Below are 22700 nucleotides of genomic sequence, written 5' to 3' on the forward strand. Positions count from 1 at the left end.
CATATATGTTTACTGATGTACTTGTAAAAGGATTGTTTAATTCCGTATAGTCAGTCTTCTGATTTACACACACTTATACACTGAACAGCCAGAGAGATGACACACAAGTCTGGGAATTAAAAAAAAAAAATTATACTCTCGTAGGTGGATGCAGCATTGGTCTGATGCTGCATCTGTCCCCCGCCGACTCTAAGACCGAGAACTGAGCGATCAAAGACCACTGATTGCTCAGTTCTCAGTCTTCAGTTAGCAAAGAGTCGGTGACTGACTGACAGTCAGCCGCTCTCTGCTCTGCCCCTCCAGCGCTCACTGAAGCACCGGGCTGTGCAAGGGCTGAGAGCGTCTGGCTCAGGCTCCCAGCGGCATGCTGAGAGGCTGGGCCAACTGCCGGCCAGCCATCTGGGTGGATTCCGACATTAAAATCGGGACTGATCCAGAGTCTAGCCTGGCTGAGTGACATCGGTTGACATTAGTCTCATTCACAGGAGTGCAGAACTAAGTGTACTCATGTGACCCATAGGAGAAGTAAGGCCAAAAGGGCTTTAAGCAATTCAACTTCATGTGTCACCTCTCGTCTCAATATCAGCCAGTAAGCCAGCATGCTGAAAAGTTGACCCTGGATGCAGAAATGGACGCTCTGTGATCATCGGTGAAACTGTCAGCGTGGAGGAAAAAAAAACAAACAGTGGCTTCTGTTAGAGGGATTAGAGGGACATTGATCCCCTTAGCACCTGCATGTGCTGCTAATCAGTGCCACCTATCAGCGCCCACCAGTGCCACCTATCAGTGCCTATCAGTGCCACCTACCAGTGCCCACCAGTGCTGCCTATCAGTGCCAATCAGTGCCTCATCATCAGTGCTGCCTATCAGTGTCGCCTATCATGCCACCTATCAGTGCCACCCATCAGTGCAGCCTCATCAGTGCCTCCTGATTAGGGCCCACCAGTGCCACCTAACAGCGCCCATCAGTGCCGCCTCATTAGTGCCTATCAGTGCAGCCTCATCAGCACACATCAGTGAAGGAGAAAAATTACCTGTTTGCAAAATGTTATAACAAAATATGAAAAAACTTTTTTTTTTCAAAATTTTTAGTCTTTTTTTTTGTTTAGCAAAAAAAAAAAAACCCAGTGGTGATTAAATACCATCAAAAGAAAGCTCTATTTGTGTGAAAAAATTATAGAAATGTCATATGGGTACAGTGTTGCATGACCGCGTAATTGTCATTAAAAGTGTGAGAGCGCTGAAAATTGGCCTCGGCAGGAAGGGGGCGGAAGTGCCCAGTAAGCAAGTGGTTAATTCTTCCACCTGTGTTAATCTTGGTCCTGTCACTCAGAGCGATGTACATTATATGGTATTGGAGAGGGTATAAGGATTAATATACCAAAGATGCTAATTGAATTTGTAACAGGCAAATCAGTAACGCAGATATTCACCAGTAAACTATAATAAACAGAGCCATTTGAACCTACTTTACGTCCTTCCTGTGAATTGTCTGCACATCTTGACAGCTTTTCTAAAGCAAACATCTTTACGTTTTTAGTAGCTTTTGTGTTGGCTGCATACTTACATGGGGTGACTTCAATAATCCTTGAAATAAATATTGACAAGGCCTATGTTTACTTTGTAATAGTGTATTTTTATAAGGAGGACATTTGATACAAATGCCAAAGTCAGATCAGTCTCAGATTGTGGTGATTCATGGTCTGATGATACCCATGGATCATATGGCACTTTTTACCTGAAAATCACAAGCACAGTACGAAACCTCACATAGCTGTTTCACTGCTCTATCAACACATTTGTCAAAGCCATGGGAAAGAAATTAAATGTAGAAGGAAATCAAATGATACATGGTATGTGCTTTGGTATGCAACTAAGATTGTTTGGATGGTACCAATGACAACAGACATGATAAGCAAGACAATCTGCCAAATTCAGATCAGCTTCAAATGAATGTGATTCATAGTCTGATGATACTCATGGATCATATGGTTCCCTGCAGTGCACGAGAAAATCGGCACAGTACTAAATCTCATATAGCTGTTTCACCGCTCTGTGAACGAATTTCCACCCGTTTCACAAGGAACTTAAATGTACAGTGGTTTTGGAGGCAACAGTTATCTTTGCATTCCAATCTAAACTAAAGCCACAGAAATAGATATTTGGTCAAATGGACATAGTGATAACGACCTCCATTTTCATTGTCTTACCTCTACTTTCCTGTCTTTGTTCTATATACTATATACATAATCCAATACACTCCAGAATTTGACTGTTCTTACTGGTGTTCTCTGTAATTTAACATATCTGGCCAGACACACCCAAGCACTCTATCTCTGCTTGCAGGAAAGGATCTAATTTTATTGTATCTATTAAAGTTGAAAATAGTGACCCTTTAGTCGAGAGATGGCCATTGTCTGCTGCATGTAGTGAATGTGTTGAAGTTATTTGGGCTTTCTATCTTTTTAGGGCAGATGTAAACAAAGGTAGGTCTAGCTCAGTGTTGTATAGCAGGTAGAGCTGCACGATTCTGGCTAAAATGAGAATCGCAATTTTTTTGCTTAGAAGATAGATCACGATTCTCTCACGATTCTCGCAGCGTAACATCATCTTTCACATTAAAACAAAAAAAAATTGGGCTAACTTTACTGTTTCTTTTTTTTTTTTTTTTTATGCATTGAAGTGTATTTTTTCCAAACAAATTGCGTTTGAAAGACCGCTGTGCAAATACAGTGTGACATAAAATATTATAATAATTATAATAATATATAATATATAATAAGTAATTTTCTAGCAAAAAATATTAATTTTAACTTAAGAAACTAGTGTCAGAAAAAGATTTAGACTTTAAGTGGTTAAACTTCCTGCATTTACATGTTTAAAAACTTGGCAGACTGCCTGGATTTTTTTCTTCACATGGAAGTTTATCCCTTTGATCTAAGAAGGAATAGTTACAATGTTTCATGGTAAAAACTTGGCAGACTGCCCGGATGTTTTCTTTTGACAGCTGAGTGAGCAGATAAGTCTCTCTTGTTATATGAAAGAATCGGCAAACTCATGCAATATAGATGTCAGGGGGGTTGAATCGAGATCACGATTTTTTAACAATTAATTGTGCAGCTCTAATAGCAGGCAAACAATCTTCTTCGCTATTGGTTGTTTCTAGGGCTTGGAGTGCTATGTACTTCTGAGCAGAAATGTATCGACTGTAACCAACTAGAATAAAAGAGGCAAAGGGGTATAAAAGAAATGTTGAGTGAGGGGATGAAGCCCATGTGTCCTGTGTGAGTTGGGAAGATGCTTTAAGAACAGAAAATGGACCAAAAGGTCACCATTAGAATGAGGTTAAGCCAAGATGATAACAGGTTAATTTGGTACTGGTGCAGAGTTCAGAGTATGGCAGAGCTAAATAAGGACAGAGTAAGGTGTTAAAATGGGTGGGCTTATTGACTAAGTGTATGAACTTTGTGATGAAGAGCAGAGTCACGTTTGCCCAGTGCACCAGCAGGCAGTTTGCACCCAGAGCCACTCATCTGTCTCTAGTTGCATGTAACACCTCGGATGTCTATGTACATGCGAATAGCCAAAACACATGTCAGCTTGTCATTGATTTGTACAGGCTTCCTACCCATGGCTAATTGTAGACACCTGTGATCCTCGTCACGGCTGTATGCCTGTAATCCCCACCGTGGCTGGTCTTCAGTGGTGTAGGGCTTAGATCAGCCATGTAAATGAGGCCATAAGATACTAAGATATAAGAAAGATACTCTCACGGAGAGACCACAGTACATATCTACATAAAGTTCAGTAGTTTGCAGTGAGGATTGTTTCAAGAACAGCACCAGGTTCTAAAATAGGCTATAGCAGCTCATGAACATTGTCACGATCAGAGGGTAAGACCACCTGGGACTGTAGCTTTATGATCTAGTGGACAAATGAACAACTCATCATGTGTATCCAGGAATGGATCCTCACAGCTGGAGGAGCAGTGTGACCACATACAAACGGGGGTGTGCTAGAGTTGCAGGGTCTAAGGAGCTGCCCAGTCTTCACCAAAGCCACTGGAGGTGTGGATGTTGCGCAGCGCGACAGCCCCCAGGTTGCAGCTCTCTAGCACACCTGTACGGGCACAGTGCAACCAAATAGCATGCTGGAAGGACACGGGGTACACACAGAGACTATACTGAGAGAGACACACACAACAGGAAGTGAAGGGATCCATGGACAGAAACCTAAGGAAATATAACTGTACAGCCATTCAGGCAGAAGGAAAAACTGAGAACAAAGGCAGGATCAAACAACACAGAATAAGGGAATACTCAGAAACAGCAAACCCCAGAGGAACAGGAGGGTCCGGCTTCAGCATGGAGACACGTTGCTCAAACACCAAGCCACAGGTGCAAAAGCTTAATAATACCTAGGTTCAGGGTGGATTGGCAGGAACCCGAGCAGCTTGAACAGGAGGTAAAACCCGGCGCCGGAGCAATGTACATGGAACCGTGACAAGCATGAAACAATTTTTGGGGAATATAAGGAACACCAGGTTAGCAGAACTGGAGAATCGGTCTTTCACAAAATGAATACAAATAATTGCCCTGTGGGGCAAAACCAAAGTGGATGACTCTCAGGTTTTGGGCTTGTGTCAGTGGTATCAGTTTGACATCAGTTTGAAATGCTTTAGAGACCAATTAGAATTTATTAACAAGTGTATTGGATCTGCAGTAGACCTCCTTCTGGCCTGCATTCAACTTGCCTAAAGTGGGTTTTGCATTCCCATAGACTTGTATGGAAATGCAAACCAGTTTAAAAAAAGTCTATTGACACAATTTCCCAAATGTGCTGGGCCTTGTCATTTTGTTGCGAGACACACATTTAGCTGGGACCACTAGAGAAACTTTGAGTATGTTCATTAAGGAACCACTCTTTGAGAAATCCAGCTGGACTTAAAGGTTATGTTATAGGCGTATGAGCAATCCAGCTGGACTAAAAGTGTACATTATAGGCCAGTGGTATCCTTTTATCTGCCTGCACTTTGATGGACGGATTTCTCTTTAGTTCAGTAAACAAATGTTCTCTATTTCTGCATTTCTACTGAATCCAGCAAATAGAATTGCTTCCTTCTTTAGGGTTTTCTGTTACAATAAATTTTTATTGAGATTTACACAATTCATCAAGGCACTTCAATGCACAAGTTACATTTTTCTTTCAAAATGAGCATAACAGGCTATGACAAAAGGATATATAGAATACAGTCATATTGCATGTGAAAATACCTTCTTTCAGTTTTTAATATAAACAAGAACCTCTAGATTATTTTTGTTGTCATTTTGAATGGATACAACATGACTTATTTGCACTGAATATGAATGTTAAAGTGGGTGTAAAGGTAAAAGTTTGTTTTACCTTTAATGCATTCCCTGCATTAAGGTAAAAAAAAACTTTTAACAGTAGCTTCTCCACAGTCCCCTAAATACTCACCTGAGCCTGATCTCAATCCAGTGCTGTGCAGGTCTGCAGCAGCTCTTCCTCGTCTCATAGGCTTGGCTGAGAGCAGTGGAAGCCATTGGCTCCTGTTGCTGTCAGTCAAAACCTGTGAGCAGAGAGCAGGGGGTGGGACTGAGCTGGGCTGTGTGTCTGAATAGATGCAAACAGCCTGGCTCAAAATTGAGCATGTACGAAATGTCTTCTTACGGGGGCACTCTGTGGGGCGGGGTGGGGGATCCACGAGTGCCAGCGGGGGGCCCAGAAGTGGGAGGAGTGGGAAGGGAAGTATGACATGCTTCACATTATTTTATTTAAAAAAAAAAACATTTAAAGCTATTAAATCTGAGGAAACACTTTACCTCCTAACACTAACTAGGACACCGGATGCCTTTCAAAGTTCATGGTTTAGGGCTTGTTCACATCAGACACATTGCCATGAATTTTTTTACATTTTATCAAGCAGCAGAGTACATGAAGCAAGAGAAAATACATTGTTTTAATACTTACCATTCACAGAATCTTGCGCTTACATTATGGTTGCATTGACCTGCATTTCCCATTCTAGTTAAAAGATGCATTCTCTGCATGCTCCCCCCCCCCCAGCTCCCCCTTTCAACACTTAAGTTTAGTACACCAAATACTTAAGCCGAATATTGGGTGGCATTGGCCGTTTCAATAGAAACCAGCCAACATTCGGCCCGTGTGTACTGCAGCCAATCCGACAGAAGTCGGCCAGCTTCAGTCGAAGGGGCATGACTGAAAAAGGTCTGCCGATTGGCTCCCGATCAGCACTGGCATCCAGTGGCTGAGAGCGCAGACCGGAGTGTTCTTGTCAGACAACAAAAGCACAGCGGGGGAGATCAATGTACTAACATCGGATAGTTAGTACAGCGGCTCAGTGGGAGACCCCAGAAGAGGAGGCTTGAAGCTGCTCTGTGCTAAAACCACAGAGCAGGTAAGTATAACATGTTTACAATCACTTTAAAGAGGAACTGCAGTCTGCTCACATAATTTGTAATAAAAACATCTTTACCATTCTGAAGCTTCCCTCCAACCACTTTGCATATTATTTTATACATACTGTAATTCTGTACTTGCCAAATATGCTGCAGAAATCTTCCCCCACTAAGTCTGGCTGCATCCATTTTAACTGTGGGCAGCTGAAGCTGCTGCCTGTTCACTTCCTGGATTTACACAGACACACGGAGGCACATCGCCAGCTCTACAGCCTTGCAGCTCTCATTGGCCCTCTTATGACTCACCCCCCTCCCTTCCTGGCAAACTCTCACCAGAGTGAGAGAGCAAGCTATGCATGATGGCATAAGCCTAGGCTAATGACCAGACAAGAAACGGGAAGTGTGCTGTATAAAGTATTTACTGGCAGAAAAAAATGTTTTATTATCCAAAGTTAAAACAACAAGAGCAGAAGATTTAATAGATGGAAAGTTGAAAAAAATGACTGAAGTCCCGCTTTAATGAAAATCAGCACATACCAATGTATACCAGTGCACATAAGCACAAGCATTTAACATGATGGTTTACTGTACGCTTATGTGTTTTAAAATGTTTGTAATTTTTCAAACAAGTTTTTCTTGTATGTTTTCCAGTGATAAAGGATCTCCTGTATTAAAATGAATGTACTTATGTTTTTCATGCCCTTTGCATAAGTTTTGCATTTGGTTCCATTCATCCCCAGGGCAGAAGCATTTTTGGCATTAAATTGCGAATGAAAATACATAAATGAAAGCTGTGTCTCTGACAATAATGGCACAGATCTCATTCTCGCCATGCATTTTCTGTGCATTTTCTGATACACTTAACTGCAACAATGCAAAAGTATTAACAAGTGTCATCAATGCATTATGATTCAATGCGTTTTTTAAAAGTCCTGAAAATAATATATTTAATACATTTTGATAAAATCATGAAACACCTAATGAATCCATTTCACATGCTTGTTAATTCAGGAAGTTCCCTATATCTTTATAAAACACCTTCACAGAATTCATTATAAGACTCTTTTTTGCATCAAAAACTCATGTAAAGAATGCATGCATTTTAAAATGTGAAATTATGAACAAGCTGTAGGTGTCAAAGAGCAGGAATCTTTGGTGAAATTGTTTCGGTTCCACAGTACTAAAGCAGAAATTATTCCATCCTATTCAAAATGGGACCATCAAATAAAGAACACCATCCTCCTATCTGCTGTCTGTGTGTTCATTTTTCTCTGATATTAATTGGCCTTACGTAATCAAAAGTTTAGGACTGGAGATGTTGTGGACCTGTGAAGATGAAGAGTTAATGTAATGTAAAGAGTTAATGTAAAGATGTGCTCAGGAGCCGATTGGAATAACCACAGCGTGTAGTAAGGGACCAGGTATATGGCACACCTGGAAATTTTGGACACCTTCTGCTGGTGGGCTAAACTGCTATAAGAGTAGGGGTACTAATTGTCCTGGCCATTGCTAGTTGTACAGATACAGAGTGGGTGCAGGATTCAGAATCCTTCTCAGGCACATAAAAAACATATCTAAAGATAAACACAGCATACAGAGAGAATCCCAGGATTCCTGTACTTTTCTAGGAATGTTAGATTATTTTGTGGGAATTTGTTTATAGCAGCTTTTCCTATTATTTTTACCCCAGAGGAACCCTTTAATAATTTTCAGGTATTAGGAAACCTAGACTAGGCTGTCAGGGGTGATTTGGAAAATGCTCCTTACATTAGTGGTCTGTAGGATGATTGTTCCCCCTTACAGTGGTGGTTAAAATGCCACCCTTAGTCATCTAAAAAGATCAGTGGTGTCATGCTACTGCAGGGGTGTCCAATCTTTTTTCCAAGAGGGCCAGATTTGATGAATAGAACATGCTTGAGGGCCGACCATTTTGCCTGACATTCTTAAACCATTAAAATTTGGTCTAAGTGTGTCCATCCGAGCACTAATACACGGCCCAACAAGAATTCTCTTGCCTTTGTGCTGTGTGTGGTGAATAGATGAGCTTGGGCGTGTTATTTGGATATACCGGATTTAATCTGCTTATAACACGCACCTTCACTTTAAAAATGAAGTTTCAGGAAAAAAAATCTTAAATTTTAAATAAAGAACTGTGAAGCAAAATAAGGGTCAGTGCCCATCAATGCAGCCTAATCAGTGCCCATCTGCGGCCCCCACTCCATTGCCATGAATGTGGCCCCCACTGTATTGACATGAATGCAGCCCCCACCGTATTGACATGAATGCAGCCCCCACCGTATTGACATGAATGCAGCCCCCACCACATTAACATGAATGCAGCCCCCACCACATTAACATGAATGCAGCCCCCACCGTATTGACATGAATGCAGCCCCCACCACATTCACATGAATGCAGCCCCCACCACATTCACATGAATGCAGCCCCCACCGTATTGACATGAATGCAGCCCCCACCGTATTGACATGAATGCAGCCCCCACCGTATTGACATGAATGCAGCCCCCACCGTATTGACATGAATGCAGCCCCCACCGTATTGACATGAATGCAGCCCCCACCGTATTGACATGAATGCAGCCCCCACCGTATTGACATGAATGCAGCCCCCACCACATTCACATGAATGCAGCCCCCACCACATTCACATGAATGCAGCCCCCACCACATTCACATGAATGCAGCCCCCACATTGACATGAATGCAGCCCCCACCACATTCACATGAATGCAGCCCCCACATTGACATGAATGCAGCCCCCACCACATTGACATAAATACGGCAGCCCCCACCACATTGACATGAATGCAGACTCACCATTGCTGTCAGTGCAGCCTGATTCATGTCCATCTGCAGCCTTGGAGGAGACAGGGAGGGGGCGGGACGAGCGCCAACAGATATACAGGAGAAATTCCTGTTTACACGGCGGCCTCTTTAATTGAAAGTCCCGCCTCCTATGATGGACAAAACAATTGTCCAATGGCAGCGCAGGAGACGGGACTTCCTTTTACACAGGACGCCGTGTAAACAGGAAATTCTCCTGTATCCTGTACGGCGCTTGTCCCGCCCCCTCCAAGGCAGCCAGCATATCTATCTTTTATGGCCCCCGGCGCTCGGGGATTCGTTGGGGGCCACAAAAGATATATATGTCAAAATTACCAGGCGGGCCGTCCGAAACCGGACCGCGGGCCGCGATTGGCCCGCGGGCCGGACTTTGGACATGCCTGTGCTACTGGTTATTCCAGGTGAGTAGGGACCTAGGCATATGGAGTCACCATCAGATGGAGGATTAATCAGCCACAGCTCAAGAAACATCTAGCAACCTCTGTAGGTGCCCTAGAGTTCCACAGAACACTGGTTAAGAATGGCTAATTTATAGCATAGCTGTTGTATTGTAGCAAGCAATGCTGCAAAATCTTAATTAAATAGTTAATTTCTTCATGAAAAAGGCTATTTTGTAAACCTTTATGGCACACCTGGAAGTGTTGGACATCTGCTGCTGCCAGAGATCTGCAACTCATTAAAAATTTCTGACACAGGTCACTGGAAAGGTAAGTATACTTCTTATCTTATAGGCTGGGTTTATTTTGGGTAGATAGGGCTGCTTTAATTTACCTGCTGGGTTCACCAATGTGAGTTAACTGACATTATTCATTGGTAAACTTAAGCCACCTTATGGTGCCTGGAAATGCCTGTAGACTGTGTACAGAAAATCAACCTGTAACCAGGCCTCACACCCTGAAAACACTAAGCCCAGCACCTTTCATTTTAATTTTGGATATCTGCATAACCAACATCGGCCATGGCCTAAGGTGACAGGACAGCCAGGGGGGAATGCAGCTACACATTATGTTCCTGTCAGTATCGCATCCATGTTGTGTATAATAACAGGTTCCAGACTGCTGCACCGCCTGGCAGGATACAAGCAAGCTGGGTTCTCATTGTTGGTGCCTCTGCAGTTTGCCTGTTTTTGTTGGTGGGATAGGGCACAATGTGCATAGAGTTCCCCCACCCTGGGTTCATATTCCTAATGCCGCGTACACACGGGCAGACTTTTCGACCGGACTGGTCCGATGGGACGAATCCGTCGGCCAATCCGACCGTGTGTGGGCTTCATCGGACCTGCAGCGGACTTTTTCGGGCAAAAATCAGACGGACTTTAGATTTGAAACATGTTTCAAATCTTTCTGACGGACTTGAGTCTGGTCGAAAAATCCACTCGTCTGTATGCTACTGGCTATCAACTTTCTTATTTTAGTCCGGTCGTACGTCATCATGTGCGAATCCGTCGGACTTTGGTGTGATCGTGTGTAGGCGAGTTCATTAGTTCTAAAGTCCGTCGGAAGTCCGTCGAAAGTCAATCGTAAAGACCGTCGGACCTTTGATGCCGAAAAGTCCACCCCTGTGTACACGGCATAAAGCTAAACTGCTATAAGAGTAGGGGTAATAATTGTCCTAGTCATTGGTTCTAGTTGTTCTAACACAGAATGAGTGAATTGTCCTTTTCAGCCCTCACCTCTACCAGCCTTTGTAAACTTTCTGCAGCTATGATGTACTAAAGATAGACTGTCAAATGGGCAATTAGAAGGGCTCCACAAGATTGTCCTAGGGAGGCAGAAGAAATAAATACAACCTTGGACCTAAAGTATATGTGAACCCACCGGGTATTTCACACAAAGGAAGCAATGCAAAGAGAACGGGATATTTTTAATACAAGTACATGATCCAACAGTCACATATCAGAAATATGAAAGATTTGGGTAACATACACTTTAACCTTGACTTGGATAGTCAAGGTGCTTTACATACCCTGGACCCGGGATCCAGAATCCTCCCCAGGCACAAAATAACATATCTAAAGATAAAGGGTTCCACGGATCACTGGTTTAGAATGGCTGATTTATAGCATAACTGTTGTTTAGTAGCAAACAGTGCTGTGAAAAAGGAGGTACAATCTTAATTAAAATGTTAATTTCTTCATGCAAAAGGCTATTTTGTAAACCTACTCTATAAAAAATGTATGCTTGTTTCTATGACACAAATAACAGGTTAAGTAGATGAAGATTTATTTTTGCAAGGCTCTTCTACCATCTGCCATTTTATAATACCACAAAAATGTAATTTTAAACTCTTATACATTGTAGTCTCAATTGGACATAACATAGCAGTATACTAGGAGACCTCGAGCCTCAGATAAAACTAACGTCCAGGCATTCTGCAGCTTTTGGTACTAGGACACAGCAGCACTGGGTGGGAGGTGGGAAAGGGGGTCACATGGGCTCTGTTGGAGGATGATGTTCAGGCAGAGATAGCCAAACAGTGGCCCTGCCTGAACACGGGCACCAACATATGACCTAGTCCATGTGACCACTGCCAAAGCTGGGTCTCAACACTTGCAAGGAAAGAAACCTGGTGTGGCCAGAAAGGCAAATTAAAGCAACTCAAATGTCATTTAGATGCCCCTGAAAATATACCGTCTTCAGAGCATTTATTTCAACAAAAATCTTCAAATGTATGTACATAAATATGCATGTTATTTACATGTGAAATTCTCCTATCCAAAAAAACTGAAACCGCTGAGGATGTCATAAGACCCAGCAGACTCAGAACTGTCACTTAAGTTACACTGTGTAGTATTACATCTTGCTTCTCCCTGGACAGCTACAAAAAGGGTTATGTAGGGAGGCAAAGGGGGAGGAGTGTGGAGGAGCTGGGCCATCATCTTTTTAAGAAAGAGGTTCAATGGCCTAGCAACTGGCATTTACAGAAGATCAACAATGGCAGCTCATGTGTTTCTCTCTTGACAGATTTCCCTTTTTAGCACAAGAGGCAGTACTTGCATAGAGCCAGGAGATTGGCCCCAAATCTTTCTTAATTGACAAAAGAGCAATCACTTCCCTACTTTATTCTTTTGCAATATATGGATTGCTCTATGTATACTATAACATTTGATATTCTATGCCACTTCCAGATTTGTATTCAACAATTAGCTTTAAATGTCTCTCGCTCAGCCATCCGTCACTGCCTGTAATATAGGACTGGCCTCAGAAGTGTTTTGGAACGTGGTATATTTTTGCTTGGCGTTTGAAACTTTGTTTGCATTAGTGAGGCAGTCTCAAAACATACAGAGCTAAAGAATGTAAATTGGTTCTGTTTGCAAATGACACCTTGTTCTCTGTCGCCAGTCTGATTCACTTCTTTTTTTAACCTTATTATATAATGTGTTTTTTTTTATTGTAGCCATGATTAAAAAAACAACACTTTAATTTTTTTTTTTACATTTTTGTGGTCTACCCAGCCAGCAGGTGGAGCTCCAATCTCCTCTTTACATGTGAAATGCCATATTATTCTCAGCTATGCAAAAAAAAATCCTGTTATTTCCAGAACTAAATCGATCATAACAGCAGTGACTTATCCCTAAAACAGCTTATTCCTGGGTTTCAGTCAGACAAAGGAGCCCTAAAGCAAGCTTTGTTTGAGGTGTTTAGCTTAAAACAAACATTATATAACATATAAACAAAATAAAAAATAAAACTAAATCCATTATCTAAGATTAGTCTAATACATCAGAAGCAATCCATAGACATTCATTTGGCAATCACATAAAGGAATTATATAACGGTAGTGATTACCAATCCTTGAAGGACCTACATCGAGAACTAGCATACCTTCAGTATATCACTATTTGGAATAATCAGTGTCATTAGGTAGAATAATATTCTAAATGCTGTACCTTTCCAAATCTCTGCCAATGCAGTATCTAATAAATAACTAAATGTCACTAGGTTTTATATAACTAAATGTTACTAGGTTTGACATGTTACTAGGTTTTATAGGCAAGGTAAAAAAAGAAAAAGGAATTAAACAGACACTTGTTCAATCTAAAGTGCAGGGTGGAGTACAAAGTTTTCATACAGTTATATAGCAACTTAATGAGCTGAGCATAAAGCATGAGCAAAAATGTGAGTATTCACTGTTCTGAAATTTTGGCAAAATCAGGAATAATTCATCATTTATACATTGGAGTCAATAGAGAATATGACTTGGGTGGTTCTTGGTGGTTTTTAAGGGTGTAGTAGTAATAAATGGCTCCTATAGGTTTATGAAAGCTTTTGTAACCCTTTAATGCAGGCTTTTGTATCATCTGATGACTGTGATTGGCTCTCACAATGGTCACATGATCAGGACCCCATGGGGAGCCTTAAGTGGGAGCTGTCAGTGTACTAGGAGCATGCAGTGAGTGCTCTCCGCACACATCCATCTGAGGTCATGGATGCGCATGTGCGGTGGTTGGGCATTTAGAGTCCAACTTACTTGCCGTCACATAAATGCGTTACGCAGTTGGCAAGAGCTTAAACCTAGATCTTTTTATCCTGGCCTTGTCTAATTTTCTTTCTAGGTGCAACTTTTCACATTTTTTGCTGTGTTACATCTTTGGGACTTTGGCAGATTTCTTTCAAATTGCAGCACATTGCCACCAACCTATTCATTCAACAACTGGGCCTTGTGATACTTTAATTGAATTAAAAAAATAAAAAGGTGTTCTTGAGAGTGATGACTTCTTATCTAATGATACAGTTTCTTATTAATAACAATTACCTACTAGTTAATTATAAAGATATCCACAACTTGGATATTTTTTTTCCCTACTCTTCCAACTTTGGGTTTGTTTATTCCTACTCCTCTCGGCTTACTTGGATATTTAAATGAAAATCACCTATTGGATCTCACAGTCCTTGCTCCATTTCTACATTTGCTATCATTTTTGGAACAGGAGGCTGTCATCTCAGACTCCTGCAGGGCACTTTGGAAAAACAGCATAACCTGTGTCCTAGAGCAGTCTTTTTCAACCACACTGGGGTGCCTTGAGGTTTCTTCAGGGGTGCCTTGGCAAAATGCTTAAAAATTGAAAAAATTGTATTCAAGACGGCAGGGAGATGAAGCCTGCCTTATAGTTACACAAAGCCACAGGTTTTCATTGTGCACAATTACTACCTATTAACTGCCGACCTCCTAACGACCAGTTACATCATCAGTGGATAAGGAGGATATTAGACGCCTGCATAACAACCTTTTTTGACCCTCCCCTGCCTCTGAAAAACTGAGGGAGAAGAGAAACATTGGAATACTAGTCAGTACCAGTTTGCAAAAGTGTACAGTGCCTTGCAAAAGTATTCACCCTCCTTGCATTTTTTTGTGTTTTGTTGCCTCACAACCTAGAATTAACATGGATTGTTTGAGGATTTGCATCATTTAATTTCTAGAGCATGCCCACAACTTTGAATATTGTTTTTATTGTGAAGCAAACAACAAATGGGACAAAATAACAGAAAAAGTCAAGGTGCATAACTATTCACCCCCCTAAAGTCAATACTTTGTAGAGCCACCTTTTGTGGCTATCACAGCTCCAAGTTGCTTTGGATAAGTCCCTATGAGCATCTTACCATTGTGATTTTTGTCCATTCCTCCTTGCAAAACTGCTCCAGCTCCTTCAAGTTGGATGGTTTGCACTTGTGAACAGCAATCTTTAAGTCTGACCACAGATTTTCTATTGGATTGAGGTCTGGGCTTTGACTAGGCCATAACACATTTACATGTTTCCCCTTAAACCACTCAAGTGTTGCTTTAGCAGTGTGTTTGGGGTCATTGTCCTGCTGGAAGGTAAACCTCCATCCTAGCCTCAAATCACACACAGAGTGGTACATGTTTTGCTCAAGAATATCCCTGTATTTAGCACCAGTCCTGACTGCTGAAAAACATTCCCACAGCATGATGCTGCCACCACCATGTTTCACTGTGGAGATGGTGTTCTTTAGGTGATGTGATGTGTTGGGTTTGCGCCAGACATAGCGTTTTCTTTGATGGTCAAAAAGTTAAATTTTAGTCTCATCAGATCTGAGCAGCTTCCTCCATACATTTTGGAAGACTCCCACATGCCATTTGGCAAACTCGAAATGTGCCATTTTGTTTTTTGCTGAAAGTAATGGCTTTCTTCTGGCCACTCTGCCATAAAGCCCAACTCTGTGGAGCGTACGGCTTATTGTCATCCTATGTACAGATACTCCAGTCTCTGCTGTGGAACTCTGCAGCTCCTCCAGGGTTACCTTAGGTCTCTGTGCCTCTCTGATTAATGCCCTCCTTGCCCGCTCCGTGAGTTTTGGTGTGCGGCCATTTTTTGGCAGGTTTGCTGTTGTGCCATGTTCTTTCCATTTGGTTATGATAGATTTGATGGTGCTCCTAGGGATCATCAAAGATTTGGATATTTTTTTTATAACCTAACCCTGACTTTTACTTCTCAGCAACATTATCCCTTACTTGTTTGGAGAGTTCCTTGGTCTTCATGGCAGTGTTTGGTTAGTGGTGCCTCTTGCTTAGGTGTTGCAGCCTCTGGGGCCTTTCAAAAAGGTGTGTATATATGATGACAGATCATGTGACACTTAGATTGCACACAGGTGGACATTATTTCACTAATTATGTGACTTCTGAAGGTAATTGGTTGCACCAGAGCTTTTTATGGGCTTCATAACAAAGGGGGTGAATACAGACACACATGCCAATTATCAGTTTTTGTATTTCTGAAAAATAGTTTTATGTATTATATTTTTCTAATTTTACTTCACCAACTTAGACTATTGTGTTCTGATCCATCACATGTAATTCAGATAAAAAAAACATTGAACTAAAGGCTGTAATGTAACAAAATAGGTAAAAAGCCAAGGGGGTGAATACTTTTGCAAGGCACTGTATTTGCTTTGGAAAAATAAATCACCTCTAATGTTGGGTGTCCGTGTGGATGTTGCTGCATTATGTAAAACTATTAGAATCGTTTTTACATTTTAGAATGGGGTGCCTCAAGACTGTCCATAATTTTAAAGAGTGCCTCAAGACTGTTCATAATTTTGGAGGGTGCCTTAAGATTGTCCATAATTTTAAAGGGTGCCTTGACTGAAAAAAGGTTGACAAACACTGTCCTAGAGGCTATAAAGTTTCACTGCTAGTTGATGTGTCCTGCAATTCTAAACTTTTGGAAAAGTGTGTTAAACTGCATTGTTTTTCAGGCACCTAAATGTCTAGATCTTTGGGGCAATTAAAAAACAGAAATAAAATCTAAACAAACCTGGCAGCCAATGTAGGCATACATCACCTACAAGCTCTATACTACATTCATATTATAATGGGTACCATGAACCTGGTACTGATAACCTATCTTGAGTGGCTTTATAAAGTCAGTGAATGTTTTTTTTCCTCCTCTGTTAGGCTACATTCACACGGTCACACAGGGGCGACCACTGGGAAGAATCAGTAGATCCTTGCCAGTGGCCGATTTTTACTCTGTGAATGCGAATAGAGTCCTGACTGACCTTGGACGCAGACAATGTGTGTCCAGGGCCAGCATTTGTATGAAGTTCTGGCCACAGCTATGCGGTCAATTTGAATGCGGCCATAGTACAGAGTGTTGCTGCGTCCAGAGGCTATGTGTAGCTGCCTTTGAGCTCAGCAAACTATCCATATGCATGCAGCCGTGTGAAAGTAGCCTAGACTCAGGGTTGGTGCAAGGATTTTTGACACCCTAGGCGAAACCTCATTTTGCCCCCCCCCCGGCTCCACCCCTTTTCCCTGCCCATGTAAACCCCACCTTTTTAATGAAGCACCCATCAAATACAGCCTTACCAGTGCCCATCAAATGCAGCCTCATCAGGGCCCATCAAATATAGCCTCACCAGCGCCCATCAATGAATGTTTGCTTGCTTCCATTCATTCGGGAGTTGGGACACAGACACAGTCCTCCGCCACTGCTGCGCCTCTGACACTATGTGCAAACGGAGCGGCGGCTGCCTGCTGAGACTTAGTTGCTTTCTGCAGAGAGAAGAGAGTAGGAAAACCAGTGGCCAGGCACCCTAGGCAGCAGGGCGCCCTAGGCGGCTGCCTAGTTTGCCTAGTGGTAACACCTGCCCTGCCTAGACTTTTTCAGCATCAGCATATCTGGCACTTTTTTTTCTAGTCAGTTAGGTATCACATATTTCGCCTTAGCTTCTTTTCTGTAAAAAGTGTGTAGTTTGTAGAGTTTATTAGCTTAAAAATAAAACATTTGTTTAAATAAAAGTAACATTTTAAAATAAAGTTTACCTAAAACAATTATGATTTAATTTTGGCAGATCTGTGACAAGTAAAGTAAAATAATTTTTTTACACAGTTATATTATTGCTGAAGAAATCATATACATTCATGATGTAATGCTCATTCATTTTCACTATGAACACAATGTACTGTATGTATGATTCCTTTGTGTTATTACAGTGTATTGTTAGGTACAGCGTGCATGTAAAAATTAATGTAAGAAAGTAACAAAAAAGTGATAAATAATCAATAGGGATGATTTCTTTTCTTACTTATAGAGCATGTACTAAGATAATTGTACCGAAGAAAAGAAGTATTAGATTAACAATAAGCACATGGCAGACTTTATGAATCAATATAGGTTTCTTTTACAATATTCAGGTTTCACTACTGACCACAAAAATTTTGCAGGAGTGTGCATCTGATGGTGTACTTCCTACCTCCTCACTTAACCAAACCCACAAGACTTGTTTTCTGAAATGCAGCTCTGAGGAACTGCACATTATCTCTATGAATAAATAAGAAAATACTGGTTTAGGTATATGTAAACCCAGTCCCTAAAATTGCATAATATTAAACATATTAAATTAATTTCAAATGTTATGTCAAATATTTTTAATCTGCAGCTTTCATAAAATAATACCCGATGTTGCTATAATGAAGGTCCTTGGTCAGGCACTTCCTGTTATAGGGTGACAACTCTGTCCCTTGTTTTCCTTAATTGGCACCCTGTCACATGTTCTCACAATGGAGATTACAAACTACTGTGCTAATGCTCATTGCAGAGATATTTTCTCACCATCGGAAACAACTCTTAGAAATGCTATGCAGCCTTCACTGAAGTACTTGTGGACAGGAAATGGCTGCAAAGAGGCTGCAGGATAGCATCAGCACTAAGATGCAACCAAGGATAAAAAAAAGGTGAAAGCAGCTACTTCCACTTAAGACTCATTTTTTTTTAACATAGTAAAATACAGGAAGTGGTTGTCCACAGAAGCTTACTGATCATTTCTATTGAGTTACGTAACCCCTCTTAATGACCAGAATTCAGACTTTGCAAACTTCCCCTTTTTTTGTGAGAGAGAGGTAGCTAGAAGGGTGGAGCAGGCCTCTTTGGAGCCTCTGATGTTAACGGAGGCTGACTTCCATGATGGAGGTTCTCTTCTCTTCTGGAGCAAGCTGAGAGCAGCATGATGTGACTTCTATGGTTGCCCACGCTGGGCGCATCCTAGCATCTGACAACTTTAAAGATGATCGGGGCCTGTACTGGAGATGCTGGTGCCTATGCCAGAGGTGCCAGTACAGATTACCAGGATGTTTCAACTGAAAAAATGCCCTGGATAACTGTATTTAGTTATTACTCGTTAGTTATTAATCACAGTATTTTAGTACATTTTAACTTTTTTCATTTCAAATTTCACATGCTTTTTATATTTTTCTTCATATTTACTTGGAGACCAAGCTGCAAAACTATCCAACAAAAAGTGACAGTGAGGCTGGGTTCACACTTGAGAACCCAGCAGCTCACAGCAGTCCGGTGTGTCTCCATTCACTGTTTCAGGTCCGATTTCAGCCTGAATTTGGACCTGAAACGGACCCAAAGAAGCACAGGATTCCTATGCAATTCGTACCGGAGCCACTGAGGAAATGTGTGAACCGGCTCCATAGAAAGCCGGTCACAATCTCCTGCTATGTGAATTGGATGCGGAGAAAACCACATCCAATTCGCAATAAATAGTGTGAACCCAGCCTTACAGGGATTTGAGACAAACTGGTCAAATTTTACTTCAAAGGTTTACATTTCTTTATTTTTTCTACAACGTTTGAAGCGGGCTTGGCATAGACTAATTTTTGCTGGATCTCTTGGCTGTAAAATATAAAATAGAACAAATACTCTGAATATTCTAATTGCATGTCTTAACCTCATACAGTTATTAGAATATAATATTTTTCATTGTTCACGTATTAATTCATGGGAACTTGGAAACACTCAACTACATATTTAGGAAAGCCTTAGGGCTGGTTCACACCATGCCTGCACAGGAACACACTGTGCATTCCTGTGCGATGCAGTTCTATGTGGTGCACTTTCAGCTCATTCATTTTGAGTGGGCCAAAATTGCACCACACCAAAAGTAGTGAATGCACTACTTTTAGATATGCACTGCACCAAGATCGCATGGTACTTTTGTAAACTGCATTTGGGGGGTTGTTAACTTATTATTGACACCTGCTGCAGATCACAAATGGACTGCGTTTTGAATGCAGTGTGAATTGCACAGCAAATGCAGAGTACATGTTCCTGTGCAATTCCTGTGCAGGTATGGTGTGAATAAGCTTAATGGCTAAGTTCACCTTTTTAAAAAAAATAAATAAATGCACATGTTTTTTTTCTTTCTTTTTTTTTTGCCTTCAGCTTTCTGCCCATACTTCTCTATGAGCTTTCTACGTATTTGAAACCTGGAGGAAGTGTCAATGAACTAGGAGAGTGTTCACCCACATGTTTAGCCAGGCCTTCTCTTCCACATCAGTGCCTGACCTCACAAATGTGGAAGAATAGTCAAACATTCCCATAGACACTCTTCTAACCTTGTGGACAGCCTTCCCAGAAGAGTTGGAGCTGCAAAGGGTGGGCCAGCTCAATTTTGAACTCTACGGACCAAGACTGGGATGCCAGCGTGTAAAGGCAGGCGTCCCAATACTTTGGGTAATTTAGTGCATATGCAAATGTATGCATTTATACGCCTTTGGAAGACATTTCTATATCCATATTCATTCATGTAATGATTTTAAAAGGTATAATGCACACTGTGTATTTGCTGTAGGTCTAGGTACACAGGCCAACAGCTGAAGGAAACCCAGGGCTGGAACTACATGCAGGTGGTGAAGATGTAGGGCCCTTGCTTGAGCTGGGTGATATTGGGCTCCAGCCTAGCTGCCCTCGCACCCTCACACCGCCACAAACAATGGAGGACCATATTCCTGGCAGCAGGTCACATGCTGAGCCACCTCTGCTCATCTAGTGCAGTCTCTTTGAGAAACTATGCTAGGCATACATATCCCCTGGAAGTCCAGGGGTCAGGGGCTTGTGAGAGACCCCAGGGGATTGTGGGAAAAGGAGGTAAAGGATCCAACAGTGAGCATGGTAAGTTAGACCCCTTTCACACTGGGGCTTTAGTGCTGGAAATAGCCTCTGCTAAGCATCTGAAAACTGCCTCCCATTCATTCCAGTGTGACTTTTCACACTTGGGCGGTGCACTTGCAGGACGTTTCGACAAGTCCTGCAAGCAGCATCTTTGGGGCGGGTTGGGAGAGCTGTATTTAGTGCTCCCAAAATGCCCTGCCCATTGCAATGAATGGGCAGCGCTTTCAAAAACAGGAGTTTGTAGCCCTTTTTTTGGGGCTAAAAGCGCCCCGCTAGCGGCCGAAAAGCGTGAGTGTGAAAGCAGTCTAAAGGGGCACTTTACCACACTAAATCCATTGTCAAGTGTTATTTTTATTAGTTTAGAGTCCTTAGGAAGCAACAGAACATAAATTCTCAATGTATATTTGTAAAATGCTCTGTGTAATTGGTATTTAATCACTTCATACCCCGCCCATAGTAATATGACGTCTGCAGGAGGGATCTTCCGTCCTGGGCGGGCGTCATATGATGTCCTGTGCTTCCCAGCCATCTAGACGGCGCGTGCCCGCCGCGTCACTCGGGACCCGGTGCGTGTGCTTGGCTGCCGCAATGTCCGCTGAGTTAAAATGAGTTAAAAATTAGTTTTTTTTTTTTAAATTGGGATATTTATTATAGCAAAAAGTAAAAAAATATTGTTTTTTTTTTCAAACTTGTCACTCTGCTTTTGTTTATAGTGCAAAAAATAAAAACCGCAGAGGTGATCAAATGCCACCAAAAGAAAGCTCTATTTGTAGGGAAAAAAATGATAAAAATATTTAATTTGGGTACAATGTTGCATGACCATGCAATTGTCATTCAAAATGCGACAGCGCTGAAAATTGGCCTGGGCAGGAAGGGGGTGGAAAAGCCTGGTATTGAAGTGGTTAATACCCAGAAGTGAGAATGAAGAAAAAAATACTCCACACCAGTCGCTGTAGCTATTCTAGCTATAACTGACTTTGGGTATTCCTAAGAAATTGTTACCACATCTGCTTACACAACAGAGATGTGTAATACTTGCTTCACCAGTCATACAATTTACTCTTTTCTTTCTTTGAGAAGAGAATAATCTGGTTTTAACAATGTAAAAGTACCAGTCATGTCTGTAAATTACTCCCAGTTTGAGTGCAGTAAAGACAATATTTATGCACTGATTTGTCATTATAGTCAACTTCTGCAGCTACTTTTTCTCTCAATGGGGTTTATTTTGCTAAATGAAAATATACTGTGCTCTGCAAGTGCACTTGCGCCAGAGCTTAGTAAATGAGGTAAAGTTTCACTTTGAAAAGAATACTTAATCACCTGCAAGGAAATTAAAAAACAGCATTTTTGTTTGTACACGATTGGATGATAGAAATCAGCATTGGTTCCCCTGTTCCCCTAATGTCAGAGCCCCCCCCCCCCCCCAGATCTAGAGCAAATGCACTTAAAGTTCACAGTATATTTGCCTTTAGTAAATCTACCTTCCTGACTGTGACTGCATTGGACCTGCTATTATCCTATTATAGATGCTCTAGTATATTCTGTTATATGCAAAAAAGCTGTGTATACAGCAATGTTTTTTCAGAAGAGCACTGTATTTTGGCCTATCTGAGACAGTTTCCTGGACTTTGCATGCCTGGCATTCCTTCATTTTCCCTAAAAGAGTAAACACGCTTGATATGCTAATGGAGAGAGCAAAACAGCATACCAATCATACAAAGGTAATTCTTGAACTAATCAGACTTGCTGCTAAACCTGTATACAGTACATCAGTCACATGTAAGCAGATGACCTACTGTATCCATAAACAGTGTACCAGTGCGTAAAGCAAAACTACATTGCATCTGATCACCACAAACCCAAAATACTATTGAATTCATTTTTAAAAGTCAAAGAAACTCACCGATCCATCCATGACTCCATGCTTTATCTTGCTGATAAATCACTTCAAAAAACACACCCTACAATTTCTGGTCA

The 22700-nt window shown here is 41.5% G+C and overlaps 1 long non-coding RNA gene across 10 annotated transcripts in view; it reads left to right on the forward strand.

Annotated features, from left to right (window-relative positions):
- Nucleotides 1-22700, forward strand: part of LOC141140654 (uncharacterized) — a 905916-nt gene that overhangs the window by 8917 nt on the left and 874299 nt on the right. The window lies entirely within an intron of this gene.

The sequence above is a fragment of the Aquarana catesbeiana genome, linkage group LG04 (genome assembly GCF_042186555.1).
Source record: "Aquarana catesbeiana isolate 2022-GZ linkage group LG04, ASM4218655v1, whole genome shotgun sequence".
Classification (NCBI taxonomy): Eukaryota; Metazoa; Chordata; class Amphibia; order Anura; family Ranidae; genus Aquarana; species Aquarana catesbeiana.